This window comes from Mus musculus, chromosome 3, assembly GCF_000001635.26.
Source record: "Mus musculus strain C57BL/6J chromosome 3, GRCm38.p6 C57BL/6J".
NCBI lineage: Eukaryota > Metazoa > Chordata > Mammalia > Rodentia > Muridae > Mus > Mus musculus.
This window is the reverse complement of record NC_000069.6, coordinates 155379592-155406579: the sequence shown is the minus strand read 5'-3', so window position 1 is coordinate 155406579 and position 26988 is coordinate 155379592.

Here is a 26988-nt window from a genome sequence, read left to right as displayed (position 1 = left end):
TCTGAGTGTTTGGCCCTCATCTTTCAGACCTAGATGATCCTGCTGCCTCAACCTCCTGAGCGGCCTGGCTCATAGCCATGATTGGATATCTGTGTCACCAGTCAACTTGTATAATTAGTTTTCAGAAATGGTATGAAGTAAAACTAAAAGAAATGTTTCCTCAGATGCCGAGTGGTCAGACTTGGAACTACACACACTCAAACAACAAATACGGACTCAGAATGTTCTATTCATATATATTTGTTCATATATGAGCATGTGTGTGTGTGTTTAACAGCATATAATCAAAGAAAAAGAGGATATAGTCTTTAGGGGAGCACAGTAGAGGTTCAATGGAGGATGAATGGGAATGGCCGCAGGGATGAAAGGAAGGTGATATAATACAATATAAGAGTATTACAAAAAAATTGAGACATTTATAAAATGAATATTCATAATTTTATACATATAAGAAATAATGATGGATACTTAAAGTCTAGTATTAAAACACTAAAATCAGAGATAATATATTGCTATAAGGGATGTTTAAAATCTCAGATGTCTATAAGAAAAAGGGAGTTTGGATAAAACAAGGTATGATCTTAAAAGTTTTGAAAATGAAGATGAAAAAGGTAACAAAAGAAAAGAACGTTGTTAGAAGCAAGGCTACACGAGAGTGAGCACATCCAGCATGCACCATCTGAATGACACAGGATCTGGGAGCAAGTGGTATCGGGAAAAAGGGGGGGGGGGCGTGTGAGAAAAGATGTGCAAAACTCAATAATAATATTTAGCCAACTTTCAAGCTTACTCCACATTTAAAAAGGTATGAGTGTTTGATCTTAGCCATTCTGACTGGTGTGAGGTAGAATCTCAGGGTTGTTTTGATTTGCATTTCCCTGATGAATAAGGATGCTGAACATTTTTTTCAGGTGCTTCTCAGCCATTCAGTATTCCTCAGTTGAGAATTCTTTGTTTAGCTCTGAGCTCCATTTTTAATGGGGTTATTTGATTTTCTGGAGTCCACCTTCTTGAGTTCTTTATATATATTAGATATTAGTCTCCTATCTGATTTAGGATAGGTAACGATCCTTTCCCAATCTGTTGGTGACCTTTTTGTCTTATTGACGGTGTCTTTTGTCTTACAGAAGCTTTGCAGTTTTATGAGGTCCCATTTGTCGATTTTTGATCTTACAGCACAAGCCATTGCTGTTCTATTCAGGAATTTTTCCCCTGTACCCATATCTTCGAGGCTTTTCCCTACTTTCTCCTCTATAAGTTTCACTGTCTCTGGTTTTATTTGGAGTTCCTTGATCCACTTAGTTTTGACCTTAGTACAAGGAGATAGGAATGGATCAATTTGCATTCTTCTACATGATAACTGCCAGTTGTGCCAGCACCATTTGTTGAAAATGCTGTCTTTTTTCCACTGGATGGTTTTAGCTCCCTTGTCAAAGATCAAGTGACCATAGGTGTGTGGGTTCATTTCTGGGTCTTCAATTCTATTCCATTGGTCTACTTGTCTGTCCCAATACCAGTACAATGCAGTTTTTATCACAATTGCTCTGTAGTACAGCTTTAGGTCAGGCATGGTGATTCCATCAGCAGATGCTGGTGGAAAAAGAGGAACACTCCTCCATTTTTGATGGAATTGCAAGCTTGTACAACCACTCTGGACATCAGTCTGGCAGTTCCTCAGAAAGTTGGACATACTACTACTGGAGGATCGAGCAATACCTTCCTGGGCATATATCCAGAAGATGTTCCAACCGGTAAGAAGGACACATGCTCCACTATGTTCATAGAAGCTGTATTTATAATAGCCAGAAGCTGGAAAGAACCCAGATGCCCCTCAACAGAGGAATGGATACAGAAAATATGGTACATTTACACAATGAAGTACTACTCAGCTATTAAAAAGAATGAACTTATGAAATTCCTAGGCAAATGGATGGACCAAGAGGGCATCATCCTGAGTGAGGTAACCCAATTACAAAAGAACTCACATGATATGGACTCACTAATAAGTGGATATTAGCCCAGAAACTTAGAATACCCAAGATATAAGATACAATTTGCAAAACACATGAAACTCAAGAAGAACGAAGACCAAAGTATGAACACTTTGCTCCTTCTTAGAATTGGGAACAAAACACCCATGGAAGGAGTTACAGAGACAAATTTTGGAGCTGAGACGAAAGAATGGACCATCTAGCGACTGTCATAACCAGGGATCCATCCCATAATCAGCCTCCAAACACTGACACCATTTCAGACACTAGCAACCACCAACCAAAGAGTGCCTAATTAAAATAAAATTTAAAAATAAAAGGTGTGAGTAAAGAGCACTGTGTCAGGTCATCCTGTGTGAGAGCACACTGTATCTGGTCACCCTGTGTAAGAGCACATTGTGCCAGGTTACCTTGTGTAAGAGCCCATAGTGTCATGTCACCATGTGTGAGAGCACACTGTGCCAGGTCACCCTGTGTGAGAGCAGACTGTGTCAGGTCACCCTGTGTGAGAGCACAGTGTGTCAAGTCACCCTTTGTGACAGCAGACTGTGCCATGTCACCCTGTGTGAGAGCACACTGTGTCAGGTCACCCTGTGTGAGAGCACACTGTGTTAGGTCACCCTGTGTGAGAGCACATTGTGCCAGGTTACCTTGTGTAAGAGCCCATAGTGTCACGTCACCATGTGTGAGAGCACACTGTGTCAGGTCACCCTGTGTGACAGCAGACTGTGCCATGTCACCCTGTGTGAGAGCACACTGTGTTAGGTCACCCTGTGTGAGAGCACATTGTGCCAGGCTACCTTGTGTAAGAGCCCATAGTGTCATGTCACCATGTGTGAGAGCACACTGTGTCAGGTCACCCTGTGTGACAGCAGACTGTGCCAGGTCACCCTGTGTGAGAGCACAGTTTGTCAGGTCACCCTGTGTGACAGCAGACTGTGCCATGTCACCCTGTGTGAGAGCACACTGTGTCAGGTCACCCTGTGTGACAGCAGACTGTGCCATGTCACCCTGTGTGAGAGCACACTGTGTCAGGTCACCCTGTGTGAGAGCACATTGTGCCAGCTTACCTTGTGTAAGAGCCCATAGTGTCATGTCACCATGTGTGAGAGCACACTGTGTCAGGTCACCCTGTGTGACAGCAGACTGTGCCAGGTCACCCTGTGTGAGAGCACAGTGTGTCAGGTCACCCTGTGTGACAGCAGACTGTGCCATGTCACCCTGTGTGAGAGCATACTGTATCAGGTCACCCTGTGTGAGAGCACACTGTGTCAAGTCACCCTGTGTGAGAGTAGACTGTGCCATGTCACCCTGTGTGAGAGCACACTGTGCCAGGTCACCTTGTATAAAAGCACATTGTGTCAGGTCACCCTCTTTAAGAGGACATAAGTGCACATTGTGTCAGACAACATTATGTAAAAGCATACTGTGTCAGGTTACCCTGTGTAAAAGCACACTGAAATAGGTTACCCTATGTAAGATCTCACACTGTATAAGGAAGACATGGGTAAGGCCTTTGAGAACAGATCATCCTAGGAGAGTAGATTAGAAAGCTTATAGGAAGATCAAAAGCCTATAGGATTATTAGGACCAAAGTTAAGTAGTGAAGAAATTAAACACATACATAAGCATCAAGGAGCTTGAGGAAGTTGTTTAAAATTATGCTCATGTAGGTTCACAAACATATTTATTTTCTAAAAAGTGATAGATTTGGCAATTCTGAACTATACATGCTGTTCCAAAATGGAAAGAAAAACAAACATATCTCCCTTTTTAAATGAACAGAATAAGCTCATCATATTCAAAATAAATATAAATGAAGAAATACAAAAATAAAATCCAATTACTAATATAAATTTTCAATAAATTATTTTATTATTGATATTACTTCTGGAGGGAGGGCTCTTATTACATAAGAGAAGCTGGTCTTGAACTTTTATCTTTTCTCTGTATGTTGGGATTTAAGGCGTGTGAAACATTCAAACAATATCATTCAACTATAAGGTATAATAAGACTATGAACACACATACACATGCACAAAGGCACACACATGCCATTGAGAGGTACTAAGAAATAAATAGTATTAATGCCATGTAATAAAAGTATGTAGAAAACTAAGTAAAAGGGAAAGTTTTAAATTTCTTGACAGACACTATGACATTGTCAATGGTGAAGACTCCCATGGCTATCAGTATCTCAATTATTCTAACATAAGGTATGAGGCAGGTTAAAATATGAGGCCAGTCACTTCCCCACAAATGTTTTCTGGGGAAACTTGGTATATTATACCCCTCAAACACTTTGCCTACTATTTTTTTATCATCTGTGTGTGTGTGTGTGTGTGTGTGTGTGTGTGTGTGTGTGTACGCACATGTGCATGCCAGTATGGGCTTGACCCTGCAATACTGTAATAGGAATCAGTTCTCACCTTCTAACAGGTGGATCTTAAGATTAGACTCAAATGTTAGCAAACATCCTCATCTGGTTAGCTATATCACCAGCCAGAGTTAGACTGTTGCTGGACATTTTGACAGCAAGAACAATGAAAGCACTGTTTATGAAGGTAGTGTAGAAGAGCCAGTAAGGAATGCAGTGTGACTGAAGGCCATTGTGAAGGCAGTGTGGCAGATCCAAGGGAGAAATGCAGTGTGACTGAAGCCCATTGTGAAGACTGTGTGGATGATATAAGAGAGAAATGCAGTGTAGAAGCTGATGTCAGCAGTCAGTTATAAACACACTAGCAGGCCTACAAGAGATGTGTACACATTTTGGAAAAGTTACCGAAAGAATACAAAGGATTCAGTTACTGGCCTGAAGCCCCAACATCTTCTTGTCAGAGAAAAGAGATGAGGAATACCAGTAAAAGAAGTAGGTCTACAAAACCACGAACATTTAGGTTGAGAGTTATCATTGTGGTTGTGTAACTACCATTCCAAGTGACCCACTAAGCTGAATCCTCTTTTCACTTCTCTGTGTAAATGAAGATTAAAAGATATTTCAGAGAAAGAAAGATGATGCGCATAAGTGACCTTTTATAAGGGAAAATGATAGTTCAAGTGCTAGAGTAACATCAAACAGGTCTCCGGGAAGAAAAGTCACTCTTTATTGAAAGATAATTTCATATTTTGTTTTCTAGATAATTGCCAGGTGGCATAGAAACAGAGGGGAGGATTTTTAAAAGAATGATTGGGCTTTTTGCTTTGCCTTCATCAACGTACCACGTGGTACTAGTCCATCACTATCTGCCCAAGTGCATCCATCCTTGAGGATCTGGTCTGTGAACCTCGTCTAGGATGGATTCCTCCAGGTCAACCTCAGTTAACTCCCTATTGGTTTGCACTGTTATGAGCACAGCGACCAGCTGTAAAGTCAAAGCTATACCTCTACCATTATACTAATTTTTCCATAATCTTTTAAGCATATTCTTGTGTAGGAATGAATATGCAAATGTGACCCCACTGGGGGAAAATGGCACTCAGGCTAAAGTGCCACAGAGCAAGTCACACTGGGGTGGATCTGAAACTCAGTGTGACCTTCAGCCAAAGGAGGCTGCAACGTGGTATAACAGCACTATTCTCACTGAGCTATCAAGGGGGTCAACTAAACAATGTGGCAATCATCTCAGCTAGCCTGGATCAAAAATGGCTAGGAAGGAACTATAGCTGTGGCTCAAGGAGGGAGAACCTGCATTTCAGTTGCTGAGAATCTGAGTCCAGCATCGACTTCAGATGGGTCACAAACACCTGTAACTCCAGCCCCAGGGAGCACGAGACCTTCTTGTGTCATCTGAGAACACTAAAATCAGATGCACATACATATACAAGTTAAAATGCGTTATAAAATTGAAAGAGGGCATAATGCATAAAGTTGAAGATGAGTTGAGCAGTATGCCAAGTTTTCTAATGTTCCTGTCAGCCCAGTAGGGTCAGAAAATATACAACTTTGAAGATAGAACAGCAATAGAAAATGACATCGTGACAGATAAGTGTAATTTGAAGAGGGGACATTTATCAGAAATGTTCCAGGGCCACCAAGAAGAGTTTATCATGCCCAGAACTAGAAGTACAGCTGTGGTAGAAGAATCAGACATTTCCACTTTACTTTGCAACCCAACAGCAGATGATGCCATGTTTTAGTGGTGAGGGCTTTCTGGTTTTGTGATTCGTTGCCCTGTGTCTTGAACTCACCATGTGCCAGGAAAGATCCTGAGAGAAGTCACACTTAAATTATGTCTGCAGCTAAGAAAGATTTTACATTTTCTGCAACAAGGAATAAAAATTAAACGCAAACTAGAAATTTAAAAGTATACTCCTCCAAATGTAATAAGATAAAAAAAAAATTTCAAAACTGTAATCAGTGGTCAGGACTGGCAAGCACTGAGAAGGAAGAAATGGAAGTAAGAGGAGAGCAGCTGAACATAATGAAGAGTGAGCAAGTCGAGTGGGCAGGGCCTGATAGAGAGCAAAGTGGGCGGAGCCTATGGAGAGCAGAGTGGGTAGAGCCTGGTGGACAGCAAGTGGGCAGAGCCTGGTAGAGAGCAAGTGGGAGAAGCTTGGTGCAGAGCAGAGTGGGCAGAGCCTGGTAGAGAGAAGTGTAGGGCATCCAGGACTAAACAACCTGGCAGAGAGCATGATGCACACACCAGTGAAGTGGTTATAGAACCACAAAGGACTTTTCCCATATATTATGTGTTGTCAGAGGTAGAGATGAAAAGGAGACCCTGTGCATGCAACTGTTTTGCCATGGTGTAATACACTAACCTTGAGCCTCCAGTTACATGAAAGTCAGTGTGAGCTGAAAAAAATGTCTTCATTTTATTCTGTTTCTCCAGTGCTTGTTGGAAGATGCTACTGAACTCACAACGTTTCCCCTGAGAATTGTGCAGTGTCATGAAGTGTTTGAGAATAAGATACAGGACTGTAGTCTTTAGAATCAGAAGGAACCTGCAAAACCAACCACTCCAGCTATGGCACTTTCTACAAGAGTCCAGCCCAGGGGGAACAGTGGCCGTTTCTGAGTAGATGCATGTCACACAGGTTTTATTAACTTAGTTTTTTCAAAGACCAGAGAAACGTCACATGAGCAGCAAGTGTTCCTCAAAACATGACATGGTCACTTCTCCAGAGACCTTCTTTCATATGGTATTATTGATTTTAATGTTGGGAAGGGTGTTCTAGCATGCTTTATGCACTGTCTAAGATGAGATATTTAAGATCAAGTAATAAAATAACCACTAGTGTTTCAAACTTCAGGAATCAGCAGCCTCCAGGACTCGAAGAATGTTAACCCTCACCTATGAAATAGTCAAAACTAAGAAGAGCAAAAAAGTACCCAGGTCCAAATGGTGACTTTTAGAACAGTTTTCTATTCTGGATACATTTTACTGTAATGATCAAGCTAATCTTGCCTTGATTAGTGTGACCATGAAAATAATTATCATTTATATGTAATTTTAAATCTTAAAAGCCCTTGTTAAAATGTCCTTTCCTGCTCCAGGTCATGCAGTATTGACTAGAGTAATGAATTCATTACATCGGTCTGATTTCTTCCTGGAGACTATAAATGTAGACCTTAGAACACACCCATGGGCTAATATTAGCACATGGACTGTGGGGTGAAAATTTAATGGGTCTTTCTAATAGTATTTTAAAAATTTAGTCTCTGTGTGTTTTAGTGTGATATGTAGGGAGACATATCTATTATTTGGGAATATTAAAATAATTTTTAAAAAGTTTCCACCATTTCTAAGACTATTACACAGTAAATACTCTCTAATAGTCAAATGCTCAAACATTACCTAAATTTATGGTCTTGACAATATGAAATTTCATCTTGATCATATGAAACAATTTTTTTCTCACAAATTTATTTTGAACATATTTGTGTTTATTATCTAAAATATACTACATTTATGTTTGTCAATATTTTATTGTTATCAACACATAAATTCTTGTGAGACACTGAAGCTAGAGGCAGGTTTTAATATTCCTAAATGCATGGATGAGAAGCCAGAGAAGTATTGTCTCTATGTAGAAATAAATTTATGGTACCATTTTAAATTGTTTTATTCCAAACATTCTCCTTGTGAAATCCTACAAAATGAAACTGTGTACATCCAATGAAAATGCGGACAACTAGAAAACACCCTCAAGTACTAGTGAAGACCTACTACCTACTCTCTCCAGGTGGATGGCCTTTAGATTTTTGGCATCCAACAACCTCAGGATATAATAGCAGTTACCCCATCATCATGATACAATAGCAGCTACCTTCATCATGAGTGGTCTCGTGAAGCACTGCTTGGGTTCAGAACAATCCCAGGGAAGTAAGTTAGTTGGGCCACCAAACTGACTTTAAGAGGCTTCTGACCTCTCCCTGACTCTTCCACCCTTGGTGGAGTGAGAAACTTTTGGTAAAGCTTCTTATCTACTTGATAAGTTTATTCAGGAGAGGACAAAAAGTACTCATTCCTGTTCTCATTAAGGAAAACTAACCCCCACCACCACAAGAGAGAGGGAGAGAGAGAGGGAGGGAGAAAGAGAAAGAGAGGGGGGGGGAGAGAGAGAAAGAGACAAATACAGAGACAGAGAGACACACACACACAGATTTTATCCCTTATCATTCTTTGTCATATGCAATAGAAAGCTATTTGCAAGATATTGTCTGGTATGTAGCCAAATAGACTTTGTTCCAGGCTGTGGTATGTGTTCAACAACCAGATAAGAGTTCTCCTGAAAGCTTTTGCCCCACCCTAGAGTGTTTTTTTTTGGGGGGGGGGTATTTTTTTTTCTTCTTCTTCTCCTTTTTGAGACATGGTTTCACTGTATAGTCCTGGCTGTCCTGGAAATCACTTTGTAGACCAGGCTGGCCTTGAACTCAGAAATCCACCTGCCTCTGCCTCCAGAGTGCAGTGCTGGGATTAAAGACGTGCACCACCACACCCGGCTCCACCCTAGAATTTTTATTCTTCTTCGACTATAGCAAAGGGGATAGAATGTGTGCACTCACGGTTCATGTTTGTTCCCTAGGTATTGCAGGGCTTGCCTTGACATGTATGCTGAAACTCTGTATCTTTTGTATGTAGTTTGTTTAGAGCTTCAGAGAGCAGATGGGAAATTTGTCTCATAAGTGCTCATGATTTTCATCCAAATAATAAAACTTTATAAAAAATTTGTGGAATTCACATATAAAATACCTAATTATAGAAGTGATAAAATATTTTTATAGATTTATTTTTAAAATATGTTCAGAAATATAACTAAATGTCCCTCTTTTATAGAGTCTTGGCCTGAAGCCCATGGTGTTTTGAGATGCTAAGAAGAGCACGTGCCTGTTTAATCTATAAAGAGAGAGCTAGTGCTTTTCTTACTCTGCAGGCGCAGAGGTCCAGGTTCTTAGAATGGGAAGACTCACTTCACATGCTCCAAGCAGTATGACTTCTGAAACCCCTCTAGGAAAGGTGTTTCATGATTTGGGGCATGAGTCTGGCAAAATCATTTTCTCCATGTATCCAAGTACCTTAGTATGGTAGGTCTGTTGATCAAGACATAAGGATGGCCGAGTCATCCTGAGAACCGACATTGGTGACATCCAGCGGTCCAGTGCTGGCCTTAGGTTAGGATGATGTGACTCCAGAGGGCGTGGTTTCATACATTGGAATAAAGGAGACAATGCCATCTAGTTATAAGCAGGTCAGCATAAGAAAGCACAGCTTCTAAATGGACATCTTCCTTGTGCACAGCCACTTAACATCCTTTACTGTGTTTGACTGCCGAGAGGCTAATAAGCTACTTATGGCAAAGACTTTGCACCTCTCCCTCACCAAACCATCGTTTGCATAAAGGCTGCTGGGCGGTGACTAGAATAAGGTGCTGGTATCAAACCCTTCTCTACTATAATGTAGCCATTAACTTCCTGTAGCATACTATGGGACGACTTATTCTTTCAGTGCCATCGTTTCTTAATAATTGCTTTCCCTAGGTGTTTCTATAATTATTTGTGAAGATTATATATGAAAAACCCTTATTTGGATATGTGAAATATATAATAAAGAAGTGATTATTAATTTTCTAAATATACCCATTCTTTTTCAGAATCTATACTCAAACAATCTTGCACATTGCAAATTTTAACCTTGACAGTGATACACTGCAACGTTAAAGAAAGGAATCTGATATCCCACAGAGGACGTACCTGACCTACTTCCAAGCCTGCACAGAACAGAGCTGGGCTCCTCTGAGGTTCAGAGATTATAGAAAGGATGAGAAAGGATAAAGGTAGTGAGTGGATCAAAAGCTGCTGCATGTGAAGGAAGGAGGCAGATGGAGGAGTCATACAGAGCAGTGGAAAGGGGATATTCATTTCATGCAAGAGGTCACATGACTAAGCTTGAACACCAAGTAGAGGACCCATATAATGTAAAGGCATGGACACAGCTGAGGAGAAAAGCAGGCAAGGCCTTGACCACATCTAAAGAGTGTGTAAGAAAACACAAAAGGAGATGACTTAAGCTGAGAATTATTGTTAGGTGCTTATGGGAAGCAGTCCTGAAGATGAAGTTGCAGCAGCCTAAATCTGTACACGTGAAACACAAAGGAAGCAATGCAAAGCCATAGAATTGAAAGAAAGTAGACAACGGATCATTACACGGCTGCTCACAAAGATGAAAAAAATTAAGTATACAGAAAATATCTAAAAATAAGCAGCCAGAACTCATGATATCTTTGACACAAAAAATCAAGTATCTATTGTTTCCAGTACACAAAAATTCGTACCATATATGAGAGAGTAAAACCCTAACAGAACTAATTAGTGAAATAATAAGAAGTCCACAAACAGAGCTTATCTAGGGATAGATAAAATTCTAACTCACCCACAGGCCAAATGAATCAGAAGACTACGTTGTATAACTGAAATATATTATAATGTGTGCAAGCTTCAGGAAATGAAGAATGCGCAGATACTAGAACTCATGTATTAAAAAGGAGACAAGCTTGGTATCTTTTATTCAGTTGTCATCTAAGTAAACTAGAGAAATAATCAATAACTGACCACTTGAATGAAGCTGAGAGGGATATGCATGCCCTGAGCATATCAACCTTAAACCTGATCCCCAGCACTGGGAGGGACACAGGACAGAGAGAAACAGCCACCAAAGTAACCAAACACAGCACGGTATAACCAAAATAATAATAATAATAATAAAGAGAAGCTAATGAAATAAAATATAAAAAGTTAATGATAATATAAGGAAATAATTTCAAGGTTGTTTAGCTTTATGGTATGAATCCATAGCCAGAAGAGAAAAATAAAGTAGATAAGAATCAATTTGGGGGAATATAAGTCTAGTAAAGACATTATATGCTGTTCAACTGTGTAAACATGAGGAATGAAAATGAATGCCTATTTCATGATAAACACAACCTTTCAAATTCTAAATAAGAAACCAGAATATAAGCAGCCGTGAATGTACGAGGCTATAGACACCTGATATATAGATATTAATTGCAATTAGATTAGAACACATCAAGCTTTGTGGAAAATGTGGAGTGTTCTCCTCATTTTCATTTTTTTGCATTTTCATTCTTTATATTGCTTGAAACTTTTCAAGTTATTTGCACTTGATATAACTATCTGAAAGTTTTCATTGAAAATATCATAACATACACTATGATCTATCAATCTATCTGTGTGCTTATGTGTACAAATAAATATGTAGTTTTACACAAATTAATGACTTCATGGCATTATATAATGCACATAATCAAATTAAAGTCCTCTCAAGTTATCCATGTATATTAGAATAGTTTCCACTATGATGGCTACCTCACATTTTTCCCAAGATAAAAACATGTACACAGTCAATGATGTAACTATCCAACAAATTAAGTCTATGAACTCATCTTAAGACATACAAGGTTGCGTATAAAATTTAATAGTATCATTTAACAACTCCAAATTGGTTCTAATTGATAGATCTACTAAGTCGAGAACTTAAAAATGCACACTCTAGTATTCCGTACACTTAAGTGTTATACAGCACCAAATGTGAACAAATTAGTACTGCAGTCAACATTAGAAAAGATTCTAACAACAATCTGCATGAAACACAGACTCTGTGTTTCTTTTCTATGAAAAGATGTGAATATTCAAAATTCATTGATTTGGAAACAGGGGGTAGTAGTTATTTTTGGGCCCTGTAGCACCTGCATTTCTAAACTGTTTAGTGCTGAAAAGGTCTGTTTTCCTGGGCACTAGTTATGGGGATACACAAGCTCTCTGAACACTGTTGAATACACGAAGTTTTTGGCTATGAGGAGAGAGGGCAAAGGAAGGTAGTAAAGTCTCCATGACTGAGCCATGTACTTAAGGGAGGTCAAAATCTTTGTCATTGAGATGCTGAATGTGGATGTAGGCCATGCAGATTCAGCCATGGGGACTTGTATTTAAAGAACATCCTTAAGTAAATTGATCAAGTCAGGTAGAGTTGCTTGAAAGATTCGCTTCATTGTGTCAGTCAGGGTTTATCAGAAAATAAATGTCCCCCAAGGAATATGGGTTTCCCACTGACAGAAAAGCTGGAAACTGTGGACAGTAAGAGGAGCCTGAGATTAAGCTGCGTCTTAGAACAGCTTGAGACAGAACAGTGAAGGAGCTGAGAGCCAAGGCATCTGCAGCGCCTGGAGCTGTAGAAGGGGGAACCCAATTGCTGTTTCTCGCCTCTCTCACACCCCTGCCACAACTCCTTGAAAGTCATAAGAAGGTGAGCATGAAAGGGGAGTATTTGCTAGCTGCAACTGTGTAGTAGAAAGCTGGGTCATGGATCAGAGGAAACAGGGATATAAGTAGCACTGTAACCCAAATAGATTTAGTATTAGATACTGGGTCTTGAGCCCAAGCCTTGCCCATGCTTAGGCCAAATCCCACAGAAAACGTATACAAACAAAGATAATCACATCTGATGGCTGGCTTGGCCAGGTTGTCTGCTTTCTGCACATTTCCTTGAAGAAAGATTAGTAAAAAACCTTCAAACCAAACCAAACCAAACAAACAAACAAAAAAAAAAAACAAAAAACAAAACAAACAAAAAACAAAGAAACCTTCAAACCATGAGTTGACTCAGAAGTAGGAGTGAGTAACAAATTCCAGCTTTGTTACTTTAAAACCAGATTTCATTGAAGATGTATTTTTTAAAATATTTTAATATTTCTGTGTGTGTGTGTATGTGTGTGTGTGTTGCAGCCTGTGATGGCACATGCATTATACACCTTTCTGTGAGTTCTCTCTGTGTGTGTGTGTGTGTGTGTGTGTGTGTGTGTGTGTGTGTGTGTGTGTTGCAGCCTGTGATGGCACATGCATGATACACCTTTCTGTGAGTTCTCTGTGTGTGTGTGTGTGTGTGTGTGTGTGTGTGTGTGTGTGTGTGTGTGTGTGTGTGTTGTAGCCTGTGATGGCACATGCATGATACACCTTTTTGTGAGTTCTGGTTGTTAGACTCAGATTGTCAGGGTCACAAGGCAAGTACTTTTTCCTGCTATGCTATCTCACCTCCATTTTCTTCTTAATCTGCAAATTACAGCTATTAATCATAATATTAGCCATGCATGAACTAAACAAATGCTAAGCGATAGCACATTTTATATTATGAAAGAATAGAATGAGATGACAGAAAAGTAATGGCAATTTCCAGTAGTATTGGGAAGCACTTTGGCTTTAGCTGCATATGTAGCAGAGGATGGCCTTGTTGGTCATCAAGGGGAGGGGAGGCCATGGTCCTGTGAAGCCTCGATGCCCCAGTGTAGGGGAAGGTCAGGGCAGTCAACGTGGGAGTTGGTAGGTGCATGGGGAATCACCCTCATAAAAGTAGAGGAAGGGGGATGGGATAAGGGACTTGAGAAGGGGAAGCCAGGAAAGGCGATAACATTTGAAGTGTAAATAAAGAAAATATCCAATTAAAAACAAACAAACAAACAAACAAACAAACAAAAAAAAAACCAAAATGGTCTTCTAAAATCTTGTATGTAACTGGTGTGACACTCCACACTTGTAATTCTCTCACACAGGAGGCAGAAACAAGAAACTCATCACATGTTTCAGGCCAGGCTCAGCTACACAGTCAGACCCTGTCCCAAGAAAGTTTCATGACTTTTTCTTCATTTTCTATGTTTAACATCACAATTTTTATTGGCATAATTCATTAACTGCATAAAATCTACCATAAGATTTACGATGACCTTTGCATCTCTAAGAAAGAAAAGCATAACATGGTATACACAGTTTTCATCTTTTTTTTATACACATGTTTATTGAAAGTCTACAGGATGTTTCTAGAAAATGAATACTTGGTCATTTATCAGCCAAACCCCTCCAACAGATGAACAGCACCAACCCTTTCCTATTTTGAAATGCCCAATTTTATTATAGTCTCTTGCTTCATATTTATATTTTATATGGCAGAAAATACTTATGTATCTTATCTTAGTAAAAAGATTATTATCCTGTCCATCTGTTCACAAGAGTTCATAGGATTTCATCTCTTCTTTTTGGGTATAGGAAAGAATTTGTTCTGTGTATGTGTGTGCACATGCCTCTGTGTGTGTGTATGTGTGTGTGTGTACACATGGGCATATGTGTGTTTGTGTGTGTATGTGTACAGGTATGATCATTTTTCTAAAGTCCAGAGGACAAATATCTTCAACCTTATCAAAGCAATGTATTATTGAATTCATTCTAGAATCATTATTTTCTTGTTATTTTTATGAAAAGGTCTTATTTAGTAGCCCAAGTAGCCCCAAACTCATTCTGTTGATGGTTTGGCCTTGAATATACCACACTCTACTTTGGCTAAGTGCTTTGACTATAGGCATAAGCCACCATGTTTATCCCTCAGAACAGTTTAGTACAGAAAATAACTTTTGGCTAAAAATGCCTAACCTTCTAAACGTCAAACATTTAGTATTTAAAATATCCAAGTTGTGTAGCCATCATCTGAGCAAACACTAAGACACACCTACACATCTATCTCCAGCAGGTTCTCAGCATGGCTCCATCGTGGGAACACAAACTCTCTGCTTCTGTAACAAAGGGTACAGCATGGGAATGTAGGTTCTCTGCATGTGTAATACAGGCTCCATCATGGGAGCACAGGTTCTCAGCATCCGTAACACAGGCTCTAACATGGGAATACATGGATGAAAAATTGTGGAAGTCTTCGTAATGAAATTCGCCACAGAAAATATCTAATTCTTATGTCATAGTATTTTTAATTTTTCTTTTTTATACATCCTTCAGTATACCATGTGTTCCAATATATATCTGTTTCCTCAGCTTCTCTCAAGAACTAATCATGGCCCTCTCCCAACTTCATAATTTGTCTTTAAAAACAAAACACATCAAAACAAAACAAAACAAAATATTCATTCCTAATAGAAAAGCATGCCACTTACTTAAGCGTTAATCTGAACCTTAGACAAATTTTTCTTGAAAACATTGGAGAAAATTTCATAATTACCTCCCCCACCACACACACATACAACCGTTATGTGTTTATAATTTATACCTATTCAGAGAAATGTCTACTTTGAATATACACAAATGACAAACAGAAGTTCTATTGTCACGATTCCTTTTTAGCACAACCAATTATTTGTGTTTAAAAAAATGTTTGCAAGGGACCGGGGAAAGGGTTTTGTGGTTAAGAGCACTGAGTGCTTTCTTCGATGACCTTGGTTTACGAGTCAGGGGTAAGAAATTTCAGGGCTACACCCATCCAGAAGGAGGCTTATTTTGTGCTACTTTGTTTTATTTTCAGTATGATACCAATCTCTCTTTTATTAAAATTGAATTGGCCTAGAAGAAATGCTTTCTCTCACTTCTTAGATCATGTTAAAACAGCTATAACCAAATCATCTCTATATTTCAAGTCTTCCAATACTCTGTAGTCTGTTCACCTTTAACCTACTTCATTCACACAAATCATATTTAAATTAGAAGTGGAATGACTAGTCAATTGACCTATGAAATACAGGTGCTTTTATCCCTGCAAATGTGTTTGTGTGATTAATAAGCTAGTAGGCCAAAAAAAAAAAAATAAAGCCTCATGGGAAAACCACAATGATAGTAGAGAAAGCTTCTCTGGAGGGCACAGATTCATGGAGAAGGAACATCTACAAATGTCTGATCATAATACAAGCAGACTTGAGTAAGTGCCAAGTACATGTTGAAATAGCTGTGCTGTAGTGATCAGAGAGGGGTGATTAATTACAGTCAAGAACCCAGTGTCAGGGGCGGCCCCTCTGAGAGGTGGCAGTTAAGCCTCCTTTGAAGGATTACAGTAAATAATGTAGGGAAGATGATTCCGTGCTGGGAACCTGCATGAGTGAAAAGAAGGGGTCCTGAAAGTGCATATTATTTTGGAAGGATGAAGAGGAATTATTTTTACAAACAGCATGCAGGTTCCCAGGGAAAATAATATATTTCAAATTATTTGATGTGCTGGCTGGTTATTTGAAATGGCTTGATTATGTGTTCCGAGTTTATTTCTATATGTAGCTAGTGGTTGGTTCGTGTCATTTGCTGAAAATCTATTCTCTTTTATTGATTTTGTTCTAATAATAATTGCACAATATCCTTGGTGCCATACTCTCCTCTATAGGGGTGAGATACCTCTACCAAGCAGGAGAGTTGGGCGTCCCTCTCCTTGTGACCTAGCAAGCCTATCACCAACACAGGCCATTGAAAGTGAGACCAAACAGCTCTGACACTAAGTCAGGAAATTTAACCATCTCTCCTAGTACTTCCATACTAGCCACTGTGCAGTGAATAATGCATGTTACCTGAGGACAAGGGAGCCATGGATCCAGCATGAGATACCCCATGCCAGGTAACAGACACTGAGATGAGAAGCCCTCATTGGAGATACAAGTTGGTTCTTTCCACATCCCACTATTACCTTTCAAGACCAGGCCTTGGGCAGGATGCTCTAAGAGAAGGATTTCCCTTCAGATTTCTGTTGTTATTCCACCAGAGGTTCTGAGAATGTATTGGCGTTGGTACTGTAAGTCTGAGTCCTAAAATTTTGAGTGCTTTCCTATGGATCAGTAATTCCTGAGCATCTTCCTGCTTAATGACATGAATGCCATCAGTCTATCTTCCATGGCACTTCTTCCACATTAAAGGGGCCTGAGGCCATGCTGTATGGAATAGAATTTCTATAATCTCTTTCATGGACTACAGTTCATTCATGGGTATAATTTCTACTCAAAGACAGCTAAGAAACAAACAAACAAACAAAAAACCAATAGTTTTTATCTGGTTATGGCTGTAGCTCCCTGCAATCACAGCACTAGGTATAAAGAGACAAAATGATTAGAAGTTCAAGGCCATTGTCCAGGCTATGTAATGAGTTAGAGGGATCTTGGGCTTCATGAGATGCTAGAATGGAAGAAAGAAAGAGAGAGAGAGAGAGAGAGAGAGAGAGAGAGAAACTCACAAGCAGGCAGAGAGTAACTTTAGAACAACAGGTAAACAAGAGAGCAAGATATTTTGATATTGTTGAACAGTTTATATTAGGAGTAAATTATATCACTTATTTGAAGTGTCCTTTCATGTAGCTGCCTAAGATTGCATTTACTGTGGCCTACTTTAAAACATTCCTTCATTTTCTCCTGCAGAATAGAGTCTGGACAGCAATGAAAGCCGGAACTCGTGAGATAATTGGTTTCAGCCAGCCTGTTCCAGACATTGTGTCTCAGCATTATGTGGGAAGGCGGCAACAGGGGCAAAGGCCAGCTGCAGCTTAGGTTCCAAACCCTTTTCTCATCAGCAAAGCCTTGATCTGACCTCAAACAATTTTGAAAATGGGGTTCAGTCACAAGATGGAGTAAAGAGGTTTTATTTCCAAGACAGTTAAGAACTCACCACCTATTTTCAATTTCACAATAATAGATTGAAAATGATTGTCTTTACGCTTTCAACCTAGAGTGAAGGCAAACAGAGCCGAGAGCTATGTCTGTAAAAGCAAAGACATTTGTGAAACCTGAGATACAATTTACAAAGGTTGGAAATACAGAATTATTAAATAGTTACCAAGGAAGCTGGAGCCGAGCCTGAGTACAGGTGAGTGATGTCACACTGGGATAGAAATGGAACGGACTTTGAGAGGGGCTCTGAAACAGACTCAGGGAGAGAGACATGAGGGCTTCGGGCACATGGTGTCACTGAATAGATGTAAGAAAAGGAGACAGAATGAGCTGATTTTTGTCAAAGCAAAATTGACTTCGGTCTTTACCCTGAACTCTGGCATTTGGAGGGACTGCCCAAGGATTAAATCCAGCCCGACACATGAATCCAAGACTCAAGATGAATCCCACCCTCACCTTCGTCAGACATTCCCTCCACTTCCGGGCAAGCCAAGGGAGGGCCAGCAAGGGTTGGGGCAATGCCAGCAGTCAGGTAACAGACTAGAAGACCTTCCTCTGTAAACCAGGAAGCCACAGCAGCAGCAGCTGTAAACACCATCACTATAGGACTGCAGCTCTAATTCCAAAACACTACCACATAGGGTGATTTCCAAAACACAACCTACCTCAGTCCCATGCCGTGTCCAAGGAACATTCCACTGACTGTTTTAAGTTTGAAGGATTGTAACACCCTGTAGGGGCTGGAAAGGGACATCACATTTCAAGATCAAAACCAAAAAATGTAGCACAAGAACATAGAACAAAAAACCTCAACAAAAGTGAAAAGGTAGGTTTTAAAGGGAATGATTTGGGAGTTTTCTGTGCTATTTTTACTTTATGTGCATTCGGTGTTTGACCTGAATGTACCTGTGTACAACAAATGGGTAACTGGTGCCCAGAAGACCAGACGATGGCATCAGATCCCCTGGAACTGGAGGGACAGAGTACTGTATGCCACTTTGTGGGCGCTGGGGCTTGAACCCAGGTCCTCAGTTAGGTTAGGGGATACTTTTAACTGCTTAGTCATCTCTCTGCGCGACCCCCCCCCCATATACATTTTTAGCACAAAAAGAAAATGCCCAAGTGGTAATAGGACACAGCAATTAAATTCCAGCAATAAGGTAGCAGGGGCAAGAAGATTTTTTTAAGTCCAAGGTCAACCTGGTTTACACAGCAAGTTCCAAGACACCCAGCAATACAAAGAGAAACCCTGGCTCAACAAACAAACAAAAAGCAAAATAAATAAATAAATAAATAAATAAATAAATAAATAAATAAATAAATAAGAAGCAAAGAAAGAAAGAGAAAGAGAGAGAGGGAGGGAGGGAGAGAGGGAGGGAGGGAGGGAGGAAGGAAGGAAGGAAGGAAGGAAGGAAGGAAGGAAGGAAGGAAGGAAGGAAGGAAGGAAGGAAGGGAAAGTAAAATATAAAAATTAAAACGTATTTAATAATAGATAGTTGGGACTTCATATATGCAAACACTTATACTGGCCAAATATCTTCCATCTTAAAATTCAAATCATTAATGAATTTCACACACACGCACACACACACACACACACACACACACACACACACACACACCACTAGAGAACTACAGAGCAAGGATTATCTTCTCTTACTTGAGGTGTAGACATGTTCACAAACAAGTGATAACTCTACTCTTCATTTGATAATGATATACTTTTAAAAATTAAATGTTTAATTAATGATGGATATGAAAACACAAATATTAAATGGAGAAGTGAGCTTTATTACTTTACTCCAAAATAAAATTAAAAAATAGGCTTGAAAAAGCAATCTTTGCTAAGGGAAAATGCATTTATGGGATTTTACACAGGAGATAGATAAAGAAGGCAAGGAGATAAGCCATTCGTTAAGTTATTCCTCCAGTGAGCTCATTGGTGAGTGGGACAAGAGGCTAAAGGGAAAGGAATTGATCAGGCTGTGGCATGGAAACTCCAGGATGGTGTCTTTCTCAGCCTGGAAGAGGATAGATCATGTTAGGAGTCTGGGCTTCATTTTCCTGGCCCCAATGAGGAACAAATACTGAGAACTGGAGAACACATATACCTTAAACTCAGATCTCAAATGAAACATGAACGTTGGCAGCTGTGTGAGAGCACAAAGTGATTATGCAAAAGCAAAGGTCATGGGGGTTAGTCTGTGTGAGAAAGACATACATTTACAACCAGAATTTCAGAAGGATCAGATTGCCAACTCAAGCCTCAGGAGAGTGCAGCACTTCTAGACCTCCTGTGGAATTCCCATGCAAAGCAGGAATTGGGACGTTCTTCCTCTAGGAAGGCCAGCCAGAGGCATCCTTGCTTCATGCTTCCACATGCAATAAGTTTAATATTCTCATCCATTCTTAGGGTATGGGGTACCAGAGGAATGTCACTGCCAGTAATGTGAATCTTGAAGTAAATAACTTGGTTGGATAACCTTATGATAGAGAAGGGATTCCAAGTGGCTCTTCATTCAAAATGAAGCCTTTTCTCATTTTATGTGTGTCTTACGGTTTCGTTGCTGTGAAAAGAAGCCCCGACCAAGGCAACTCTTATAAAGGCAAACATTTAACCGAGGCTGACTTACAGGTTCAGAGTTTTAGTCTACTGTAGTCATTGTGGGAAGCACAGCAGCTTCCAAGAAGACATGGCTCAGAAGGAACTGAGTTCTACATCTTGATATGAAGTCAGCCAGGAGAGGACTCTCTTCTGCACTGGACAGGGCCTAAGCAAAGAAACTCAAAGTCCTTACCCACAGTGACATACTTCCTGCAACAAGACCACACCTACTCCAACAAGGCCATACCTCCTAATGTTATCACTTCACACGGGCCAGGCATATTCAAATCATCATGATGTGATTTTTCAAAGATTATTTCTTATTTATTTATTCATTCATTCATTCGTTCATTCATTCATTCATTCATTCATTTCAAGACCAGGACTTTGTAAATTCTAGTTGCCTTTGAACTAACTAACTAGCCCAGATTGGCCTTTAACTTGCAGCAAAATCTTTGCCTCAACCTCTTTGGTGCTGAGAGTATAGCAGTAGGTTACTATGCTTGGCTACAATGCTTTGTTTTCTGTGCTATTTTTTAAAAATTTTTTTTGACTCAAAATAAAAATGAAATCAAAGAGACACTCAGAGGCCAGCCCACTGTGATACAATTTGAGTACTACAAAGAGAGGACAAACTGAAGGCATGAGAGAAGAGAGAAACAGACTGATGTGAGTAGCCTACCCTGCCATCTGAAGCCATAGTGAAGTCTCAGCCCATGCTTCCCCTGAGGACTGTGTCTAGGTCTGTGACATGTCTAGGTTGATATCTATCAAAGGCCATGGGGTTCTCTTCGGTTATAGGTTGCTACCGGAAATCAAGTTGATTTCCAAAGTCTGTATATTGCTGGCCCCACCTGTCACTGGCTGAAGCATTCAGGAGAGCTGGCCCAGCCTCTTGCCCAATAGCACTGAATCAGTTAACAGGGTTTCATGGACACAGTGCTGGATGACTTGCTCTCCTTGTATTGGTTCAGGATAGCTGGCGGGCTGGTCAAACCAGCTACCATCCAGGCCCAAAACCAGAGTTTTAAACTGAGATCCACCCCATCTATCCCATTTATAAACTCCTAGAGCAAGTGAAGGAGCTGGTCTTGTAGATCTAAAACTTCAGGATCTCCATGACACAGGGATCTGAGAGGAGTCCTGATGAGGATCCAGTATTGGTAGTGTAGTAGAAGCCAGAAGCCTCAAACCAAAACAATAACATACTGCAATGAACATTTGTAAGCAAAGATGTGTGGGCAAAGAGATATGCTATGTGATAAACTGTGCCACACTACAGCTTCCATGACAAATGTTGTATGTTCATTTGTTGTGTTTGTTTTGTTTTTTTATTTTTTATTATATTTTGTAGCATGAGGTTAATTTGAAGTAATGGGAAGATGAGTGGGATTGGGATGCAAAACAAAAACAAAGTATGTTTCCTCTCATATGTGGATCCTGACCTGCATTATATGCATGTATATGTAAACAGATGTAAGGGTGGTGTAGTGAAACATTTTGAAAAAAAGAAATGTTATCATTGAGTGATGAGGAAGGACAAAATAATCACAAAGGCACATGAGGTATGAAAGAGAATATAAGGTTATTATTTTTTATGGCTTCAAGAAATTTTTTCATTTTTTCGGTGATGGACATGTGCATAAAATGTAAGGAATAGTGCTGGCATCAGAAGCTGTAAGCCTCCAAATCCAGTGCTGACATCACCCATAGGCAACAGGGACCATTGCATCTGTTGCCATGGCAATTGCCATACATTCCCAGAGTCCACCTGCTCTTACCAATACACAGCAACAGATAGTGATAGTGTACAGCTTCAGTATGACCATTCTTATTGTTTAGATGTTTATCAGGATGTATACAGCTTGGATCAGTCCAAGGGTTGGAGACGACCTGGATCAGATCATAGGATGTGCATAGCTTAGTTAACAGAGTGTGTGCTGTCTTCCTACTCATGTACATGCTGGCAACTTATAGAGTAGAGCTTCAGGAAACTCTCTGAAAGGAGCCTTCCAGAACACCTTCTGCCCATGCCAGTCCAGAACTAAGTTGACATATTGAAATGAACATGATGGATATTAACAGGTCGCTAAGATTGAGAGTTCTCAATTCTCCCCTTCCCTAGAGAACAGGTCTTATGCCACTCTTAAGAATTTCCAAGGAAAGTGTTTAAATGACTGCAAAGCAGACTCCCTTTCCCTTGAAAGTTTAGTTTAAAAACTAAAGCATTTTTGTGTCACTTTTACCTAAATGATAATGAAATGCTTAAGGGATGGACCAGCAGAAAGCCAAGATTTATAGAGGTCTTCACCTATGCGAGTACTGCCAGGACACTGAGGAGCACAGTCTTCTAGAAGAGCCAGATGTTAACATGGTCATAAATTCTAATGTGTCACAAACTGTGCCAGGCACTACAAAGTGCCTCAGAGCAGAATTAAAGTCAAGGATCAGTATATGTAGTTAAGAAATAAGGAAACTGGCTCTTTTGCCTCTCTTATGCTCTTGCTTCTCTCTTGCCTGTTGGACCCTTGCTTCCCCTCTCTCCCCATTCCCTTCCGCCCTCTTTCCAAGGGTTAATGGTCAGCCTCTACTTCTCTACTCTCTCCTTCTCTCTGCCTTTTTCTGCCTCTACTACACTCTTAACTCCCATCCCCATGCCCTGAATAAACTCTATTCTATAAAAAAGAAAGAAAGAAAGAAAGAAAGAAAGAAAGAAAGAAAGAAAGAAAGAAAGAAAGAAAGAGAGAGAGAGAGAAAGAATGAAAGAAAGAGAGAGAGAGAAAGAAGGAAACTGAAGAGAAGCCAATCCATGCCTCTGTAGACACAAAGCTAATAATTTGCAATGCCTGACAATAATGTGGTCCATGTCAAGATGGAAGCCATACCACCTGATCTGTTTATCGCTTATATAGAGTAAAGGGATGTGAAAGGATCAAAAAAGGTTGACAGCTGCGTAGGTGCCATTTGATGCTTACATGAGAATCTGAAAGACCAACTAAGAAGCATAAACTCTGGCATGATGTATCATGTGTCAAGCACACCAGACTTTATTTTCTGTGCCTTACTCTGTGTGACTCATTCTCAGCATAAGCTCTTTAGATGTGTACTTGTGGAGGCATAATTATCATTTTCATATATATTTTTTGATTTATAGAGAAAAAGATTCATGCTATATTGCAGGCTAGCCTGGAACTCACTATATAGACTAGGCTGTCCCCAGCCAGCAATATCCTTGCTGTTTATAGTATGTAAGAATTGTCAATAACCACTTGCCTCAGTTTCTGAAGAGCTGGCACATAGTTTGACTTTCAAAAAGATATATTTTGTTTGGAATGAGTAGAAAAATAGTAAGAAAAGTTCCAGAACAGACACAACCACGTATTTTAACAAATATAGCATAGTGAGACATGCCAGGCTCCTGGGTGAGTCAGGTACTGTCAGTCCATAGACCCACCAGACTTTGATTGACAGTGAAGACCCTGTTCTATTTATTGGGAGATAAACAAGAGGCTGAGTCCAACCTACATGATGAACTGGTTTTCATCTGCACATTCTCTCCAGTGTACAGTGCTGTCTGCCTCAGGTAGCTTTTCACACATTATATCACACTTATCTATTTGTGTAACTGTTTTGTTCAGTGTATGGAAAATGTCTTCCAAGCCAGGAATCACCTTCCATGGTACCTAAATGGTGTTCTATACAAAGTAGGCACTCACTAGGTGGCAGTTGAGTTAAAATGAAACATCTTCCTTGCAAACAGCACTCCAGAATAAATGACAGCCTATTAACCTAGCTCAAAACTCCAAAATCGCTTCCATTCCAGAGGATTTTGTCTCCTTTCCAATGCGACTCAAACCAGAGTCTGGCCACAGATGCAAAATGAGCCAGACACAACTCATTCCATTTTCCCGAGGCTCTTGGGCCATATGGCTCTCACCAGTCCTATAATGAGACTGGAGTTTTAAGATTCTTATGTCCATCATTTCCAGAATACTTTGCCTAGACACACAGCTTTGGCTATTTTTTCCCCAATCTATTTGGCTCTAGATCATAGTGTGATGAATTCATTATCTACAGCAGCAGGCATAGTGCATTTAAAAGCACAATGCCAGAAACAGATGCCCATCGGTTTAAAAAAAAAGTCACACTTTGCCAGGTTTTTCTAAATATCACCAGAGGAGATTATAATTAAAAGTAATTATTTTTTTATCCATAACAGCATGGAACATATATATTGCATGTTCTAAAGTATAAAAAATATTAAAAATAGCCTGAGTAATTTGATCTTATTATCTATCCTGTATAACATAACCACTGCTAAACATCAAGAGTAAGGTAGTAACTTACCATGCAGTTAATGCAATTAAGACCCTACAACAGAATTTTCTCTGAGCATACATACTAATAACTATAGATTAAGGATACTGTATAGAACTAGAGATATAGATTACTCAGTAAGGTGCTTGCTTTGCAAACATGAGAATCTGAGTTCAGATTACTAAAAGCATATTTTAAAAATGGGTTTATGGTAGTGCACAGTATCCCAGCACTAGGGAGGCAGAGACAGAAGGATCCCTGGGGCTTGCTCGGTCACAAGTCCAGAGTAGTTGGTGAGATAGAGGCCAATGGCAGACCTTGTCTCAGAGGAGGTAAATGTACTTCTGAGGATGGCACTGTAGAATATTGTCTGTCCTCCACATGCATGAGCAGTCTCATATAAGTATGTCTTACAAACACATGAACATTTATGTACATGCACACAGGCATTGCAAGAAAATATTCTTGCCTTAGCAGAATGTTTTGAATGTCATAAAGCGCTGTAAGAAACAGTTGTATACTCATGCTTGTGTCCAGAAGGAGACATTCATTGTCAAGTTTTCTGTGTAATTCACCCTGAGCTCAAGAGTCCTCTTCCATTTTCTGTGGAAAATGTGCTCTTACCTGACATAATACCCTACTTTTGCAGAGAATGTCCTTCTCTCTTGCCTTAACCAATAAGCTTAACTGTGGATTATCCCCAGCACTAGTAACTAATCCTGAAAACTTTTTAAAAATATTTTTATTAGGTATTTTCCTCATTTACATCTCCACTGCTATCCCAAAAGTCCCCCATACCCTCACCCCACTACCCTAACCACCGACTCCCACTTTTTGGCCCTGGCATTCCCCTGTACTGGGGCATGTAAAGTTTGCAAGTCCAAAGGGCCTCTCTTTCCAGTGATGGCTGACTAGGCCATCTTTTGATACATATGCAGTTAGAGTCAAGAGCTCTGGGGTACTGGTTAGTTCATAATGTTGTTCCACCTATAGGGTTGCAGATCCCTTTAGCTCCTTGGGTACTTTCTCTAGCTCCTCCATTGGGGGCCCAGTGATCCATCCAATAGCTGACTGTGAGCATCCACTTCAGTGTTTGCTAGGCCCCAGCATAGTCTCACTAGAGAGAGCTATATCTGGGTCCTTACAACAAAATTTGCTAGTGTGTGCAATGGTGTCAGCATTTGGAAGCTGATTATGGGATGGATCCCCTGATATGGTAGTCTCTAGATGGTCCATCCTTTCGTCACAGCTCCAAACTTTGTCTCTGTAACTCCTTCCATGGGTGTTTTGTTCCCAATTCTAAGAAGGGGCAAAGTGTCCACACTTTGGTATTCGTTCTTCTTGAGTTTCATGCGTTTAGCAAATTGTATCTTATATCTTCGGTATCCTAAGTTTCTGGGCTAATATCCACTTATCAGTGAGTACATATTGTGCGAGTTCCTTTGTGATGGGGTTACCTCACTCAGGATGATGCCCTCCATGTCCATCCATTTGCCTAGGAATTTCATAACTTCATTCTTTTTAATAGCTGAGTAGTACTTCGTTGTGTAAATGTACCACATTTTCTGTATCCATTCCTCTGTTGAGGGGCATCTGGGTTCTTTCCAGCTTCTGGCTATTATAAATAAGGCTGCTATGAACATAGTGGAGCATGTGTCCTACTTACCTGTTGGGGAATCTTCTGGGTAAATGCCCAGGAGAGGTATTGCAGGATCCTCCAGTAGTACTATGTCCAATTTTCTGAGGAACCGCCAGACTGATTTCCAGAGTGGTTGTGCGAACTTGCAATCCCACCAACAATAGAGGAGTGTTCCTCTTTCTCCACATCCTCGCCAGCATCTGCTGTCTCCTGAATATTTGATCTTAGCCATTCTGACTGGTGTGAGGTGGAATCTCAGGGTTGTTTTGATTTACATCTCCCTGATGATTAAGGATGTTGAAAATTTTTTCAGGTGCTTCTCTGCCATTCAGTATTCCTCAGGTGAGAATTCTTTGTTCAGCTCTGAGCACCATTTTTTAGTGGGGTTGTTTGATTTTCTGGAGTCCACCTTCTTGAGTTCTTTATATATGTTGGATATTAGTCCCCTATCTGATTTATAATAGGTAAAGATCCTTTCCCAATCTGTTGGTGGCCTTTTTATCTTATTGAAGGTG